Source organism: Bufo gargarizans, chromosome 10 (genome assembly GCF_014858855.1).
Source record: "Bufo gargarizans isolate SCDJY-AF-19 chromosome 10, ASM1485885v1, whole genome shotgun sequence".
NCBI classification, from domain to species: Eukaryota; Metazoa; Chordata; class Amphibia; order Anura; family Bufonidae; genus Bufo; species Bufo gargarizans.
Genome location: NC_058089.1, coordinates 7,001,066 through 7,016,995, shown reverse-complemented (window position 1 = coordinate 7,016,995; position 15,930 = coordinate 7,001,066). Strand labels below are relative to the sequence as shown.

The window sequence follows — 15,930 nt, the reverse complement described above, 5'->3', positions numbered from 1 at the left end:
ATCACAATATGCTAATTTTTTTAGAAGGACCTGTATTGCATTGTGGCTGCGCACACGGACACCATCAGTGGTCGTGGTGCACGAGGCCTAAGCTGCAGCCCATTTCCAAGAGAATTCCGTATGTAGCTTTAGATGTGAGTGGAGTACATCAGTGCAAGACTGTAAAACGCTGGTCTCTAGTCCAGTAGTTTGTACGCCAGGCCCCGGCTGATTGAGGTTTGTGACTCCTACAGGTCTCTCACCCCCCTTCCCCCCCCGAACCAGCCAAGGCTCAAAGACACTGTAATAAGCCGTATGGATTACAGGTCATGAAAGCAGAGGCTGCAAATCCTAGTCAAGAGGGACCACTAAGAACGACGCCACAGGATCTCTTCACACCACCAAAGCTGCGATAAAGCATTTTCTCCTATAATTGGAAAGGATTAGGTAATAGCCCGCTCCGTCATTTTACTAGGAAATCTGGTTGGAACAGGATGTCTCACAATCCGGACACGTTTCCAGCCTCTGGAAGTAAAACGAGAATGTTTCTATCCCTGACAGCAAGCAGAGATCTTCAAGACAACGAGGAATGGCTACACAAAGTATATTATTAAGTTGCAGGACTTGGGCAGCACTGATGCCAGGGCTATGAAGAAGGCTACTACTCCCATCAGAGCTGCTGCGTGAAGACGCAGATGAGATAAATACGGATCTCTGTGTGCATCGAGGTGCCAGGGTGATTATTGACGCCGGGCACGCTCCCATCCATTGACCTCTTATTGTTCACTCAACGCTACAGACGTGACGATCGTGTTCAGTGGTCGCAGTCAATCTGCCCCTCTAAGTACTCCCAAATCTGCTTTGCACTCCTACTTCCTTCCAGTCTTCCCAGTGCCAGCTTTTCATTTCCAGTTCACTTTAGGTTCCTCGGCATGGCTTACATTTCTAATCATCTTCTTCCCAAGGTTCTATTCTCAGGTTCTCCAAATACCAGGCTTCCCTACCCTCCTGGGCATGCTCCTTCCCATTAGCTGGGTACCCCTCATTCCAGTATTTGGTGACAAGACTTCCAGAACGAAAATGTCCACATTCTTGGGTCCTCTCTTTGCAGCAGAATTTCCAGTCACAGGTTCCTTGACATCTTTACCAGTAGCTGGGTTCTCTTCTTGTAGCAGTGCTACCTTCCCAGTGCCAGTGGAGAGGTTCCCAGTTTCCATGGGTCCTCTCACATTTCCAGTTGTCCAAATTCCCAATGCTGCACCCAGTATCCCCCCCAAGATCCAGCATTCCGCTTATCACCAGCAACTGATTCCAATCTACCAATGGCCGTATGTACTAAAGTTTGGCACGGTGGCATTGCCCAGATGGCACAAAGCAGAGGCCCTGACATTGATGGATTTTCACCCAATACCAGCGATCCAGTCCCAGACCCAATGGGGTCTATCAATACCAACCTCTCAGGCAGGGGGTGAACTGCCAGAACTCCGCAGCATCCGTCTCCTGCACCCAGCCTCTCTGGTGTCTTATGCCCATGCCAGCATTCACTTACCAATCTATAGCCAGTTATACCCCATGCCCGGCAGGAGCTCTGCCACAGATTCCCCACTTACCCCCTCATCCAGCTCTCTGTAGACAGGATGTCTAGAAGATGTGTGCTGGCTAGTGGTATAGCAGAGCGCAGCGGAAGCTGTGGGATTGAAGACATTCTGAATTAAGAAAAGCGCGTGGGGTGATATTATTCTGCACCTGGCATTCTGCTCGCTGTTAACCCTTCCATCTACCACAACACTTATCAATAAACTCATACCGGGACAACGGCAGCCGTTCTTACCACAATCACAAAGTCAGAGACAGCAGAGCCGAGGATGGCCCCTGGATCAGTCGCAGCTTTTCTTGGATTTTCAGCTGCTCTCAGACACGTTGCGTTAGGTACAGATGTAGCAGAGCGGAGTTTGTCGTGTGTTATTTAGCATTTTACATAGGATTGCTGGTCAGAATACACAAGCAATGCTGAGCTCAGGAAAAGCCATATTCAGCTCTGCTACATCCAGCCTATAAAAGCTAAAGGTCAAGCAGTGTCTGACATCACAGCCTTGATCAGATGGAACAAAGAGCAGAGCTGGTGACCTGGCATCCATGGTCTACCATTAATGAGGTCCTACAGTCAAAACTCATTGGATATGCAACAGTGCTTATACTATGGCTACAAAATGAAGTTGCCTTTTAGCAATGCAAACCCTTATCCTGTGTGATCCAATGATCCAGGATAGATTATAGAAGCGACGCTGCATCTTCTAGTAGGCATCGCAGGTGGTCTCTCAGCCACCATTACAATAGATTTCACACAACAGCGGCGCCAACAGCCCCAAGGAGAACCTCAACTGTAAGATGCAACACTGCAGTGCACAGCCTTAATGTTAGCAAGTCATACTTAAAATATGTAGCGGACTTCCTGCGCTTGCTGTCAGTGAATGGTAGCATTTTGTCCTGACCATGCTTAACTGATACAAAAGAACAGTTTGTTACATTGTATCAGAGCTCTTTCATATGCATCTGCGTCAGTTGCCACTAGAAGCCTGTCCTGCCTTGGCAACCTGACCACCAGCCCTCCTGGCGGGCTATGTGACCGAGCCTGTAGCTAGAACTATCCATTCACTTTATGGGCAATTTGGAAGTGAAAATGTATCATCCTGACGTAGATCAAAACATGTGACTGATCCCATGGGAAAGACCATGATTACACTCAACCACCATGAGACCCCATGAAAAGCCTATGATAATGTTGGCAGCCCCCCCATCATGACGCCACTGCTGTAACAAATGAATTAACCAATGAAAGTCCCAAGGCGCTCGGGTATTATTATTGGGCATGGATTATGCAAACCAAAACCAGACATAAGGAGGGTTCAATCCCCCTGAGTTAGCCCTGAGAAAAAACAAAGACAAAGCCAATAAACTGAATATAAATCCTTGAAATGTCCTCTTCTGTCAAATCTATTTAGCCACTGCAGCTTTCATAGGGGTTGTCATCCAGCTTTATTAGACCCCAGAATGGTAAATACGCAGCAATACATCAAAATGTTTCATGCATCATAGATTTGCCATTCTGGAAACCAGAGAAGCTGGGTGACGTCTCCTCAAAGCCGTACTGGTAGTCACCCACCTTTCCCAGGCTCCTGAAAATAGCATCTGTGCAATAATACATCCCACATTAAATATATTACTACCCAGCAGGAATCTGGAGAAGCTGGGTAATGCCCCTCCGAGCTATCCTATGGGTATTCATAGGCTCCTGAATATGCCAGGTCTACAATAATACATCTCACATTACATATATATTTATCTATCCATGCAGGAATCTGGAGAAGCTGGGTAATGCCCCCTCGGAGTTACCCTATTGGTCTTTACTCAGCTTTCTCGTGCCCCTAATAATGGCAACTCTGCAGTAATACATCACACATTAAATATATCAATACCTATCCATGCAGGAATCCGGAGAAGCTGGGTGATGTCCCTTTGGAGTTGTCAAAGCAGCTCTGTCGGTTGTCACTCAGCTTTCTCAGGCTCCTGGAAATGACAAATGTGCAATAACATATTCCAGATTACTAAGCGTGCAGGATCATGGAGAAGAGGAGTAATGCCCCTCACAGCTACCCTACTGGTTGTCACTCAGCTTTCTCAGACTCCTGACAATGACAAACATGCAATGATACATCCCACAGTCAATATGGAACTGCCTATTTATGCAGCGATCTGGAAAAGCTTGGTGAAGGCCACTGGTTGTCCCACAGCTTTCCCAGAGGCAGCAGACAGGGCACTGGATATCTATGCAAGATATTCGGTAAACAGATACAACATAATAAAAGTATTTGGTAAATATTGGGCACGGGGGGGGGGGGGGGGGGTGATAAACGTCCAAAAACATTGGGCATAGCTCGAAATAACACGAGACCCTCAGGAGTCGCTATGACCAAGGTCTATGGGAGAATGTCACTCCCACTTTATGAAAAATCCTGAAAACAAGTTATTTTCTTAAGCCCTGGGGTACAAGGCAGAACTGTACCGAAAACATACAGAGTCCCTCAGAACTGGCAGGGAGAATATTTTCCACACCGAGGGGCCCCGGACAGCTGAAGAGACGAGGTTAGAGGTCGATAACGGTCCCTTCTCCATAGATGCAATTACTGGGGACTTACACGGACATACAGGAGCCTGGCGGGTGGAGGTTTATCCCTGGCAGATGTTTGTGGCAGAGCCAAAGAGAAAACTGGGTTAACCACTTCACAACAACATACAGATGTAGCAGAGTCCAATTTGTCAATGTGACTAATAATAACTTGGCTTTCGTTCGACATGCACTACATTACACAGAGTTGTAGCTCAGGACAAACAAGCAGTACAGCCAAAAAGAATACAACACATTCAGCACTGCTACATCTATACAATCTATAGTAAACTTGACTGTCAACAGTAGCATCCTTCGTAGCGATTTATACCGCTGCTGTATCTTTATGTCGGCATTATGCATTTACCCCGTAATTAATTTCCACAAATAACCTTGATTAATCTTCTTCATCATAATCAGATTCCAAAGGGTCTTGGGGAAAAGTAATGTAAAATCATGTATTATATGTAACGAGATGCTGCACCACAGTCAGAGAGAGAAAGGGGGGCACCATAGCCAGAGAAAGAGAGATGGGGGGAGGGGGCACCATAGCCAGAGAAAGAGAGAGAAAGGGGGGCACCATAGCCAGAGAAGAGAGAGAAAGGGGGGCACCATAGCCAGAGAAGAGAGAGAAGGGGGCACATAGCCAGAGAAAGAGAGAGAAAGGGGGGCACCATAGCCAGAGAAAGAGAGAGAAAGGGGGGCACCATAGCCAGAGAAAGAGAGAGAAAGGGGGGCACCATAGCCAGAGAAAGAGAGATAAAAGGGGGGGGGCACCATAGCCAGAGAAAGAGAGATAAAAAGGGGGGGGGGCACCATAGCCAGAGAAAGAGAGATAAAAGGGGGGGGGGGCACCATAAGCCAGAGAAAGAGAGATAAAAGGGGGGGGGGGGGGGGCACCATAGCCAGAGAAAGAGAGATAAAAGGGGGGGGGGGGCACCCATAGCCAGAGAAAGAGAGATAAAAGGGGGGGGGGGCACCATAGCCAGAGAAAGAGAGATAAAAGGGGGGGGGGGCACCATAGCCAGGAAAGAGAGATAAAAGGGGGGGGGGCACCATAGCCAGAGAAAGAGAGATAAAAGGGGGGGGGGCACCATAGCCAGAGAAAGAGAGATAAAAGGGGGGGGGGGGGCACCATAGCCAGAGAAAGAGAGAGAAAGGGGGGGCACCATAGCCAGAGAAAGAGAGAGAAAGGGGGGCACCATAGCCAGAGAAAGAGAGAGAAAGGGGGGCACCATAGCCAGAGAAAGGGGGGCACCATAGCCAGAGAAAGAGAGAGAAAGGGGGGCACCATAGCCAGAGAAAGAGAGAGAAAGGGGGGCACCATAGCCAGAGAAAGAGAGAGAAAGGGGGGCACCATAGCCAGAGAAAGAGAGATAAAAGGGGGGGGGGCACCATAGCCAGAGAAAGAGAGAGAAAGGGGGGGCACCATAGCCAAAGAAAGAGAGAGAAAGGGGGGCACCATAGCCAGAGAAAGAGAGATAAAAGGGGGGGGGGCACCATAGCCAGAGAAAGAGAGATAAAGGGGGGCACCATAGCGCGAGAAAGAGAGATAAAGGGGGGCACCATAGCGCGAGAAAGAGAGATAAAGGGGGGCACCATAGCGCGAGAAAGAGAGATAAAGGGGGGCACCATAGCGCGAGAAAGAGAGATAAACGGGGGCACCATAGCGCGAGAAAGAGAGATAAAGGGGGGCACCATAGCGCGAGAAAGAGATAAGGGGGGGGGGGCACCAGAGCCAGAGAAAGAGAGATAAAAGGGGGGGGGGCACCATAGCCAGAGAAAGAGAGATAAAAGGGGGGGGGGGCACCATAGCCAGAGAAAGAGAGATAAAAGGGGGGGGGGGGCACCATAGCCAGAGAAAGAGAGATAAAAGGGGGGGGGGGGGGCACCATAGCGCGAGAATATATATATGTATCCAGAGAGAGAGGAGAGATAAGGGGGAGTCCGAGAGAGAGACAGAAATAAAGGGGGACGCCACAGCGAGAAAAAGCAAGGGAGATAAAAGTGGGGCGCCACAACCAGAAGGGGAGAAAAAGAGAAACAAAGGGGGACCACAGGCAGAAAGAGGTAAAAGAGGGCACCGTACGACGCCAAATCTCCTGCGCAAATCACATACAGTTCTGTCATAACGGCCGAGCGCTTATATCCAGTATGAGGGCTGCAGTAGACAGCTACAAAGAAAGTGGGGTACAGCACAGATATGGGGAGTCAGCACCCACACAGTCAAAGAGAGGCGTGCAGCACCCACACAGTCAAAGAGAGGGGTGCAGCACCCACACAGTCAAAGAGAGGGGTGCAGCACCCACACAGTCAAAGAGAGGGGTGCAGCACCCACACAGTCAAAGAGAGGGGTGCAGCACCCACACAGTAGGGAGCAGACAGAGGGGTTTAGAACCCACAGTCACACAGAAGCAGGTGCACGGCCCAAGTCAGAAAGGGGGCAACATCCAGGTACATACAAAATAGGTGACAAAATAGGTGAGGTGCAGTCACACACAGAGAAATAGAGTCCACATACAGTGGGGTGCAGTCTCTCACACACACACAGTGGGGTGCAGTCTCTCACACACACACAGTGGGGTGCAGTCTCTCACACACACACAGTGGGGTGCAGTCTCTCACACACACACACACAGTGGGGTGCAGTCTCTCACACACACACAGTGGGGTGCAGTCTCACACACACACACAGTGGGGTGCAGTCTCACACACACACACACAGTGGGGTGCAGTCTCACACACACACACACAGTGGGGTGCAGTCTCTCACACACACACATAGTGGGGTGCAGTCTCACACACACACACACAGTGGGGTGCAGTCTCACACACACACACACAGTGGGGTGCAGTCTCACACACACACACACAGTGGGGTGCAGTCTCACACACACACATAGTAGGGTGCAGTCTCACACACACACATAGTAGGGTGCAGTCACACACACACATAGTAGGGTGCAGTCACACACACACATAGTAGGGTGCAGTCTCTCACACACACATAGTAGGGTGCAGTCTCTCACACACAGTGGGGTGCAGTCTCTCACACACACAGTGGGGTGCAGTCTCTCATAGTGGGGTGCAGTCTCACATAGTGGGGTGCAGTCTCTCATAGTGGGGGTGCAGTCTCTCATAGTGGGGGTGCAGTCTCTCATAGTGGGGGTGCAGTCTCTCATAGTGGGGGTGCAGTCTCTCATAGTGGGGGCAGTCTCTCACACACACAGTGGGGTGCAGTCTCTCACTCACACAGTGGGGTGCAGTCTCTCACTCACACAGTGGGGTGCAGTCTCTCACTCACACAGTGGGGTGCAGTCTCACATACACAGTGGGGTGCAGTCTCACACACACAGTGGGGTGCAGTCTCACACACACAGTGGGGTGCAGTCTCACACACACACAGTGGGGTGCAGTCTCACACACACACACACATAGTAGGGTGCAGTCTCACACACACACATAGTAGGGTGCAGTCTCACACACACACATAGTAGGGTGCAGTCTCTCACACACACATAGTAGGGTGCAGTCTCTCACACATAGTAGGGTGCAGTCTCTCACACACACAGTGGGGTGCAGTCTCTCATAGTGGGGTGCAGTCTCACATAGTGGGGTGCAGTCTCTCATAGTGGGGGTGCAGTCTCTCATAGTGGGGGTGCAGTCTCTCATAGTGGGGGTGCAGTCTCTCATAGTGGGGGTGCAGTCTCTCATAGTGGGGGTGCAGTCTCTCACACACACAGTGGGGTGCAGTCTCACATAGTGGGGTGCAGTCTCTCACACACACAGTGGGTGCAGTCTCTCACACACCGGGGGTCCGCACTCACTGGCAGCCGTCTCCCCGGTCGCTGCTCGCTCTCCCCGAGACTCCCGACTCTCCTCTCCGAGCCACAGCATACTGAGCGCCTCACCGTAATCCCCGGCACAGGCGCACTCATTACCGTAATGTCCCGCCCAGCGCGCACTCCGCGCCCTCCCACTCACCTCACGGGACACCCACTCCCCGAGACCGTGACGAGGATGGCCGAGAAGTTTCTGCTTCTTCCCGAGAACTTTCCTCATTCTATATATGCGGGGAAGAGGAACCGCAGCCCTCCCATCACCTGCCTGGACAATCCCTTTAAAACCTCCACCGACAACTTTCTGTTCCTGGGAAAGCTGGGTGACAACCAGTATGGTCGCCATTATGTCCATGGCGATTGTCATACAGCTTTCCTTGACGCCTGAATGATAACCCAAAATGTGCCATGGTAACTGGGCAGCCCTGCCATTGAGGAAAGCTGGGTCTTTATATGTAAATATTATATATCTGTCTCTGGGAAAGCTGGGTGACCACCACAACAGTGCAGCATGACGGGCGACCCAGCTCAGTGGCAGACCTGCTATGTGGTATTACAAGGGCCCTAAGGGGCCCCATCCACACATGGCAGAGCCCTGATGCAGATTTTGCATTGGGCCCAGTTACCCCCTTGCATTACTATGCAGCTTGCCATTCAGGATTCTGGGAAAGCTGGGTGACCGCTACAAGTCTATCTATGGTCTGGGCTCAGAACCGTTCACTATCCTGTAACCAGGGGCAACGAGAAACAATGTAACAGCCTCGCCACATTGTTTCACATGTCCTCAGAAATGTGCATTAGGCCTGGACGTCGGTGCCCGCGGGCAGTGCCAGCTTTCTGCATGGCTTAGTGCATTATGCCGCATTATTCCAGCCCATTCATCCTCCCCTAAAATTCTGCAGGACCTAGGGGTCCATTATACCGTAATGGGCACAGCAGGACCCCCTCCCCCAGCACCATTCATCCCACAGGGCACAAGTCCTCATGTGAACAATGGGAATGCTCTGTTCCTGGAAAAGCTGGGTGACAAATAATGGCCCTTTTACCCTCCCATAAGGCTACATGTACACGACGACAGATAGGGCACAACTACACTGCAACATTTGTCGCGCGACATTTTGTCGCACTAATGTCGCGCAACAATTTTTCTGCGATTTTCTGCGACTGTTGCGTCGCAGTGCGACACCATAGACTGCCATTATAAAAATTGTCGCACGACATTAGTGCAACAAAATGTTGCGCGACAAATGTCGTTGTGTAGACATAGCCTAAGGGTTGTTACTCATCTTCCCCTCATTAGTAACAGCTCTGCTCCAGAATCACAGGCAGATTTCCCAATCAGGACTCTGGGAAAGCAGAGTGACAGACCCAAAATGACTGCATAGATTTTGCATGGGGGGCATTAGATTATTTTCTATACATGTGAAGAGTACAGTCACTCACATGGAGGGTCCTGGCAGTCCTGCCCACAGCAGCCCTATGTAAGGGACACGCTGCCAGTTTACTGCTTCTGCAAACATTCCCTCCCAGTCAGGTTCACACGGGATATACAGGGCAGAAATAATACAGCCCAGGTGGTCTGAGTTCTGATGTGTGTGACCCACTAACCAATAGATACAGAATTGTGAAGAAGAAACACAGATCCCCCATAACAGTGTCATCCACAGATCCCCCATAACAGTGTCATCCACAGATCCCCCATAACAGTGTCATCCACAGATCCCCCATAACAGTGTCATCCACAGATCCCCCATAACAGTGATATCCACAGATCCCCATAACAGTGTCATCCACAGATCCCCCATAACAGTGTCATCCACAGATCCCCCATAACAGTGTCATCCACAGATACCCCATAACAGTGTCATCCACAGATCCTCCATAACAGTGTCATCCACAGATCCTCCATAACAGTGTCATCCACAGATCCTCCATAACAGTGTCATTCACAGATACCCTATAACAGTGTCCTCCACAGATACCCCATAACAGTGTCCTCCACAGATCCCCCTATAACAGTGTCATCCACAGATCCCCATAACAGTATCATCCACAGATCCCCCATAACAGTGTCATCCACAGATCCCCCATAACAGTGTCATCCACAGATACCACATAACAGTGTCATCCACAGATACCCCATAACAGTGTCATCCACAGATACCCCATAACAGTGTCATCCACAGATCATCCATAACAGTGTGTCCTCCACAGATCCCCATAACAGTGTGTCCTCCACAGATCCCCATAACAGTGTGTCCTCCACAGATCCTCCATAACAGTGTCATCCACAGATCCTCCATAACAGTGTCATCCACAGATCCTCCATAACAGTATCATCCACAGATCCCCCATAACAGTGTCATCCACAGATACCCCATAACAGTATCATCCACAGATCCCCCATAACAGTGTCATCCATAGATACTCCATAACAGTGTCTTCCACAGATACCCCATAACAGTATCATCCACAGATCCCCCATAACAGTGTCATCCAGAGATCCCCCATAACAGTGTCATCCACAGATCCCCCATAACAGTGTCACCCACAGATCCCCCATAACAGTGTCACCCACAGATACCCCATAACAGTGTCATCCACAGATACCCCATAACAGTGTCATCCACAGATACCCCATAACAGTATCATCCACAGATCCCCCATAACAGTGTCACCCACAGATCCTACATAACAGTATCATCCACAGATCCCCCATAACAGTGTCATCCACAGATCCCCCATAACAGTGTCATCCACAGATCCCCCATAACAGTGTCCTCCACAGATCCCCATAACAGTATCATCCACAGATCCCCCATAACAGTGTCATCCACAGATCCCCCATAACAGTGTCATCCACAGATCCCCCATAACAGTGTCATCCACAGATCCCCCATAACAGTGTCATCCACAGATCCCCCATAACAGTGTCATCCACAGATCCCCCATAACAGTGTCACCCACAGATCCTACATAACAGTATCATCCACAGATCCCCCATAACAGTGTCATCCACAGATCCCCCATAACAGTGTCATCCACAGATCCCCCATAACAGTGTCATCCACAGATCCTCCATAACAGTATCATCCACAGATCCCCCATAACAGTGTCATCCACAGATCCCCCATAACAGTGTCATCCACAGATCCCCCATAACAGTGTCCTCCACAGATCCCCATAACAGTATCATCCACAGATCCCCCATAACAGTGTCATCCACAGATCCCCCATAACAGTGTGTCATTTTATTATTTTACTTAGATAGTCACAGTGTCTCCATAACAGATCCAGTCATAGCTTTTATATAACAGACACATTCACTGATCCCCCAGCAGCCGGGCACCATAGCTGCCACAATGCTATCATACATGTCTCTGCAGCACAGCAGAGTGCCCCCATAACAAAGCAAGCCAGTAAAGGGAGATTCATTCCTTTGCCCCATCCCCTGGCACCTTTACTCCTATGTGGAGACCCCCGCTGTCCCTCTCCCCTGTACCTCGTGCACCTGTCTGTAGATGAGATGCAGACATGAGCAGAGGAGAGCACAGAGCCCCTCTCCACACGACAGTGACAGATTACAGGAGCCCAAATATTGATCCTGTCTGATCAGCTAATTACCCAGACCTGCAGCTGGCAGATACCTGGCGCCCGCAGAGATCATTGGCATTCTCTTCGGGCACCAAACACTTCTATCAAATGCCCAAGATGTCTACAGTGAGCAAAATACCCAAACTTGTAATATAATATAGTATCCAGGATGGAGACTCCAATGTCATGCAGTTTCTGGGAAAGCTGGGTGACCAGCATCTGTGCCATTAAAACGCCTCTGGGGGCAGGTTCACCCAGCTTTCCCAGAGAGAGATTTCAAGAACAGTAAAATCTGCTATGCTGTGTTAATGTGTTACTGCAAATTTGTAAATTCTGGGAAATTATATACAAGAGACAGTAAATATAACGAACATGTTGAAATGCATGGCGTGGGGAAATGTCATTATAACCAGATAATGTAACCATTCAGGATTATGGGAAAGCTGAGTGCCAACCATTTATGACACCTTCCTCAAGGAAGATCACTCAGCTTTCCCAGAGACAGATATCACAATGAAAGTATATCTGAAATCTAGTGATCCTGGCAGATTGCATGTCAGGATCCCGGAAAAGTTAGGTCCCGACCATTGTGGGTGCATTAAAGGGAGCTATATCAATCATCACCCAGCTTTCCCAAAATTCTGAAACGACAGCAACACACACCTGTCCTCATATCATTGGACAGATTGGTATGGGGTCACCACTGGTGAGCACTCCTGTAATGTTACTTTTAGGGGTTAATCACCCAGCTTTTCCCCAAACTCTGAATGGCAAATCTCCTGCAATGCCCCCTGCCCTCCTAGTATTGTGTGAGCGGACAGATGGGGTTTGGGGCCGCCGCTGGGTATCCCTGTACTGTCAGCCTGCAGGGAATAATCACCCAGCTTTCCTGGGAACAGATATAGTGAGGATTTGATGTCATTATGGTGGATACATGTAGGGGAGGTTGTAGTGGAAGGAAGCGAGACGCAGCGACGCCGCTGATTACAGCGTCGTCCGTAGATTTTGGTTAAGATTATTGTGGCTTCCACTTGAGAAGCAGCAAAACAGGAAAAGCATTAAGCGGAGAGGATCTAGAATCGAGATGATTTATGTAGATTTTAGACTGAGAATCAGACAAGCACCTCTCCCTTTACCACAGGATGATTAGACGGTCCGCTCCTGGGCGATGGGCAGCAGAATTTCATGTATTTCGATAACTAGCATCTTGGTGAACATTTCAAATAAGAATATGATGCTTTGGATTAGGCCTCTTGCACACGACCGTGTGGCTTTTTCAGTGTTTTGCAGTCCGTTTTAAACGGATACGTTTTTTTTTTGTTTCAGTAGTGTTTCTGTTCCGTTTTGCCCTTCCGTTTTTCTGTTTGGTTTCCATTTTTTGCGGATCGGAAACGGAAGCATGGCATATACAGTATACAGTAATTACATAGAAAAATTTTCAATAGATGGTTCCGCAAAAACGGAACGGATACGGAAGACACACGGATGCATTCCGTATCAGTTCCGTATTTTTTTTTTTACAGCCCCATTGACTTGAATGGAGCCACGGAACGTGATTTGTGGGCAATAATAGGACATGTTCTATCTTTGAACGGAACAGAAATACGGAAACGGAAGGCATACGTAGTACATTCAGTTTTTTTTTTGTGGACCCATTGAAATGAATGTTTCTGTATACGGACCGTATACGGAACGCAAAAAACAGAACGGAAATGAAAAAAAAAAGTTTGTGTGCAAGAGGCCTTAGCGCTCGTTCACACGAACGTATGCTGCCCGTTGCCGTATTGCGGACCGCATTTGCGGATCCACAATACACAGGCACCGTTCCATGTGCATTTCGTATCACGGATGCGGACCCATTCACTTCAATGGGTCTGCAAATCTGGAGATGCGGAACGGTGTGGAACGTAAGCACGGAACACTACGGAAGCCCCAGGGCATAATCTGTAACAGGGGCCCCAACTTTCCATGTGCCATTTATAATGCTTTGGCCTTCTGGACCCCTTCAGGTGCCTCTACACCCCCTACACCTTGACCCTGGGAATCGCCCATCTGCTCACTGTTTAGGTTATGTTCTTCCTGTATTTGCTGTTACAGAATTGTTTCAAGATTGTAACATCTTGTGTTTTCTCATTTTCTTCCCACACTTGGAAGTATGTTAACCGGCTCCTATCTGGACTACCTTGGATACAAATTAGGAGACTTTACCCTACAGCTCTGCAGAACTGTTTACTGCACTGTAAACATTGGGGGCCTGATGCAACCGTTACCGCCATTACCTACTTTGTTAGGGATGTCCTCCATTTATTTTTCTTATGCTTATAAGGGAATACTCCTAATTTCTGCAGTCCTCATGTGCCACCGCAGACCATATCCTTACTGCAGAGATAGGTGGCTCCTGAGTGTGAGGAGGACTGCAGAAATGAGGAACCTGGTCTGAGGTCTGGATTTGTTTAGGGGTTCTTATTCATTTTGGGGTGTGTTGCAGTTGCAGCAGGTTGAGGGCCTATGCTAACAAATGCCTGCCATGTTAATTCCTCTCTAGTAAAATAGCCATCAGATCTACTCTGATACAACTCTACTACACCAGTCATCAGTTCTGCCCTGATACAACTCTACTACACCAGTCATCAGTTCTGCCCTGATACAACTCTACTACACCAGTCATCAGTTCTGCCCTGATACAACTCTACTACACCAGTTTCCAGTTCTACTCTGCTACAGTTCTGCTGCACTGGCCATCAGTTCTACTCTGCTCCAACTTTGCTCTACTTGTTTCTAGTTCTACTCTGCTACAATTGTGCTACACTGGCCATCAGTTCTACATGCTACAGCTCTGCTCCATCAGTTAACAGTTCTACTCTGCTCCACCAGTCTCCAGTTCTACTCTGCTACAATTGTGCTACACTGGCCATCAGTTCTACATGCTACAGCTCTGCTCCACCAGTCTCCAGTTCTACTCTGCTACAATTCTGGCCATCTGTTCTACTCTAATACAACTCTGCTACACCATTCTCCAGTTCTACTCTGCCACAATTCTGCTACATTCACCATTATCTTCACTCTGCAACAACTCGGCTACACCAGCCATTAGCTCTGCTCCGTTTCAGCTCCACCACATTGGTAACCAGAATATCTCCGCTACATCTGTCTTCTGTCCGAATCTGCTGTATGGGATCCCCTGCTCCGCTACACCGGGTCGCGTGCTTTGCTACATGGGCTTTTCAGCTGTGCTACATGTGTCTTCCTGCCCCGCTACACCTATCCCTGTTGCTCTTCCCGACATGCAGTTTACCAGATCCACCTCACCAGCTGAGAAGTTAGCCAATCGCTACCTCCAGGGGGCCTGGCTGCAGGGGCCTTTTCTAGCCAGGACAGGAAGTGCAGAGCAGCCAGGACCACAACAGCTGCGGCAGGGAACAGTGACAGTGTGTTACCCCTTCCGGGATTTTTTGTGTGAATATTTTAGGAACGTTTACAATAGATGTTACAGATTTGACAATATTTTAGAAAAGTTTGGATGATCAACAAGTGACAAACGCTGCAGTGCGGCCCAGGTTATACAGATGCATTGTATGGTGTCACGCAGAGCCGCCGCCATCTCTCCCGCTGATGGATTCTTTATTACACACCGATTTCTTTGAGATTACTTTGACTCAAGTTCATTATTTATTCCTCTCCGCATTCCCTATGAATCCAGAAGGTGCAGTCATTTCAGATTATTCCGGCGGTTTGTCTGCATAAGTAATAATCTATTACCGACCGATCGTCTTTTTTTCCCACTTTTCCGGTTATTGCTCTTGTCTTTAATGACAGGATGTGATTTTATTTTAAAAGGTTTTTCCCACAAGTAATATTTTAGAGAGCGATCTCCATCCGCTGTTTTGCCAGTGTTGGGCTGGGAGTTGTACATTAGTCGGAGTCCCATTAGTCGGAGACCACCATATCTATATGATTACCAACCCTCTGCCAGTAAACGGGGGACTGCTGGACACAATTGTTTTCAGGACTGTGGGGGCCCAGCAGTCCCAAGAGGTGGCTTGTCCCTTATTCCTGCTGGATGGTTAGGCTAGAGCTTTTGCTAGGACTTAGGGTTTTCCTTGTGGTTAGGTAATAAAGCGTATATTCTAGACCAGGGATCAGCAACCTTTGACACTCCAGCTGTTGTGAAACTACAACTCCCAGCATGTATACTTACTCAGCTCAGCTGTTCTTGTAACTACCATAGAAGTGAAAGGAGGATTCTGGGAGTTGTAGTTCCAGAACAGCTGGAGTGCCGAAGGTTGCCGATCCCTGTTCTAGACCCTGGTGTCCAAAGTTTTGCACTCTTTTCCCCGGAGTCCAGTGATTTAG

General features: G+C 48.8%; 1 protein-coding gene across 5 annotated transcripts in view; it reads right to left on the bottom strand.

The window, feature by feature from the left end:
• Positions 1 to 8,173, bottom strand: part of TP53I11 (tumor protein p53 inducible protein 11) — a 47,004-nt gene extending 38,831 nt beyond the window's left edge. The window contains exons 1-2 of one of the 5 annotated variants that reach the window (XM_044271052.1): positions 7,972 to 8,039; positions 3,456 to 3,546 (exon numbers count right to left, since the gene is read on the bottom strand). The gene's annotated coding sequence lies outside the window, so the exon portion shown is untranslated. Of the gene's footprint in view, positions 1 to 3,455; positions 3,547 to 4,511; positions 4,559 to 7,954; positions 8,076 to 8,128 lie in introns of those variants that run through there. The other 4 variants (XM_044271055.1, XM_044271051.1, XM_044271053.1 and 1 more) reach the window with 4 other exon arrangements.
• Positions 8,174 to 15,930: the final 7,757 nt, after the last annotated feature.